This window comes from Phyllobates terribilis, unplaced genomic scaffold (genome assembly GCF_046119375.1).
Source record: "Phyllobates terribilis strain yellow unplaced genomic scaffold, ASM4611937v1 Scaffold_8__6_contigs__length_399053987, whole genome shotgun sequence".
NCBI lineage: Eukaryota > Metazoa > Chordata > Amphibia > Anura > Dendrobatidae > Phyllobates > Phyllobates terribilis.
The window spans coordinates 368,579,787-368,582,597 of record NW_027362768.1 but is presented as its reverse complement, the minus strand read 5'-3'; the positions used below and the strand labels follow the sequence as shown (position 1 = coordinate 368,582,597).

The 2,811-nt window shown below is 49.1% G+C and overlaps 2 pseudogenes; both read right to left on the bottom strand.

Moving 5' to 3' along the window:
* Window positions 1-237: 237 nt before the first annotated feature.
* LOC141160260 (U2 spliceosomal RNA) lies at window positions 238-413 on the bottom strand (annotated as a pseudogene).
* Window positions 414-1,301: 888 nt separating this feature from the next.
* On the bottom strand, window positions 1,302-1,403 carry LOC141160296 (U2 spliceosomal RNA; annotated as a pseudogene).
* Between the last annotated feature and the right edge of the window lie 1,408 nt (window positions 1,404-2,811).

Sequence of the window (2,811 nt, the reverse complement as noted above, 5' to 3'; positions counted from 1 at the left end):
AGCTCAGCAGCGCTGTCCCTACACTGTCTAATCCGGAGCGACTGTGTCCAAGATGGCGGAGCCCGGTTTTAAATACTCGAGGTGACGCTGTGCGGCCAGCCAATCAATGTAATGCCCACAACCAACATGGCTGCGGCATTACAGTGACTGGCTGGGAATCCCTGCATGTTCATTGGCTCTGTAAAGAGCGTCAAACATGCAGGGCGGAGACCCGAGCTCCCGCCCGAGTAACCCGGAAATGCTTGGTGCTCGCCGAACATCCTGAGTAGCGTGATGCTCGGGCGAGTACCGAGCAGTGTCGAGCATGCTCGCTCAACACTAATTATAATACAATATATTGGTAAAAGCAAAGCACATATACTAAACGAGAACAGATACTACACTTGATGTTAGCCAAAAGGCCGAGAAGCGATAACCTGAATTGGTTTTGGCCTATGACTGCACCCTGGCTTCAAGAAGGCACCCATTGTAGGGATAGGGACAAAGACTCCCCTTAGGAGGACATGTTGTTCATCAATAGACACCTTAAAACCCACAATTTTACTGCTTGGTGCAGCTGCAGCCCACGCATGCATTTTTAATCTGCATGAGTCTGCCTATTTTCAAACATTCTCCCCTCCCCCCCAATGTCCCATGCACCTGCAGACAAGGAGATGGGGAGAGGATAGCTAATTAATGAACAAGCAAGCAGCGGTCCACCTTCTTCCTAGTCTGCAGGCTCCCTGCAGACTTTAGCTGACTGCAGCAGAAAAGCCAGATAAAGGCCAGGAGCCCATTATGACACGTGCAATGATGTTCCATTCTTCCATTCTTGCATTATTCCATTGTTCCATTGTCCCATTCTCTTACATTATTCCATTGTTCCATTCACTCATTACATCTATTGCAAGCAATCTATCTGCCTGGCTGAAAACCAATTGGATGCTCTGATTGACAGACATAGGTAGCACTTTAAAACAATATCTTAGACCAAACTTTTTTTTATCTTTTTTTCATCCACAGATAGAAAATTAAAGAAGTCAGTGCTCCACCAGAGGGAGCCAGCATTTCACTAAAGAAATCGTAACGGCCCCCACATTTTTTTTAAATGCGTGGTCCTCAGCAAAACCCAACTGATGGGACAGTTGAATTAAAAGAGTAGCAGCTGATAACAAGGCCACTGACTAGGTATATGGTGTATGTGCAACGGTGTAGCAAAGGACAAATGCATTATTGCAGCTTATCTCAGGAAGGAAGGGATAGATAGATAGATAGATAGATAGATAGATAGATAGATAGATAGATAGATAGATAGATAGATAGATAGATAACATTACAATACAATATATTGGTAAAAGCAAAGCACATATACTAAATGAGAACAGATACTACACTTGATGTTAGCCAAAAGGCCGAGAAGCGATAACCTGAATTGGTTTTGGCCTATGACTTCACCCTGGCTTCAAGAAGGCACCCATTGTAGGGATAGGGACAAAGACTCCCCTTAGGAGGACATGTTGTTCATCAATAGACACCTTAAAATCCACAACTTTACTGCTTGTTGCAGCTGCAGCCCACGCATGCATTTTTAATCTGCATGAGTCTGCCTATTTTCAAACATTCTCCCCTCCCCCCCAATGTCCCATGCACTTGCAGACAAGGGGATGGGGAGAGGATAACTAATTAGTGAACAAACAAGCAGCGGTCCACCTTCTTCCTAGTCTGCAGGCTCCCTGCAGACTGTAGCTGACTGCAGCAGCACAGCCAGATAAAGGCCAGGAGCCCATTATGACACGTACAATGATGTTCCATTCTTCCATTCTTGCATTATTCCATTGTTCCATTGTCCCATTCTCTAGCATTATTCTATTGTTCTGTGGCGCCCCTGCTGCGTATGAGTGCCACAGATCCTAGAGGGGTGCATGAACGGATTCCTCCACAAGAGGCCCTCATGACACACACACACCTCCACCTTCCACCTCAGACCACCAGAGGGAGCCCGTTAGGAATATAAATAGGGAAGGTGGAGCTAGGCAGCTCAGTCTGTTGAGAGAGTCCTGCAGTAAATGTGCCTGAGGGAGGTCAGCCTGCAGTGGAGCACAGTCCAGACTCAGTTGTAGCTCAGGATAGTGAGCTTAAGGCGTGCCGACGCCATAAGAACGGTGAAGTGCGGCAAGCTGCCGTTAGTAGTGTGTATAGCCTAGTGAGGGCCCCGAGCGAGGCCGAAGGCGAAAGGAGTGAGTAGCATTCGGGGCAGAGGAGCTGTACAAGCTCACCCCAGAAAACATATACCGGACACCGGGTCCGCGTCTGCAGGACCGTATACCCCCCTGTAGAGACAACTGGAGACCCCTGGAAGACTTCAGGTCCCAGGATCACCTAAGAGCTGATACGTACCAGAGCCAGGAGTCACGGAGGCCCCGCAAGCTGGGAGCGTGTACTCCAAGAGAAGGCCCTACCACAAAGTCAGCCGGTGCAGGACAGAGACACAGTTAGGCCTAGCTCCAGGCAGGTCAGAAACTTACTACACAAAGGCAAGAAACAGGAGGCCCTACACCCACTCACTGGGAAGGATCCCGATATGCACCCTTCACCCTACAGTGCTCCGGATTGTGCCTTGAATACCATCAGTAAAAGGTACTGAAGTGACTATCGTGTCTGTCCCTGTTCTTGCTCCGACCCGGCTGGGTCCCATCTGTCCTGCATCCTTACATCCCCGCTGCCCTGAGGCCTAGCTCCACCTGTGGGGAGCTATACCATGCAAGCTGCCTTCACACCGGCCTCAGTGGGCTGCCGCAGCTCTGGTGTTTCTCACCAGACACCACAGGTGGC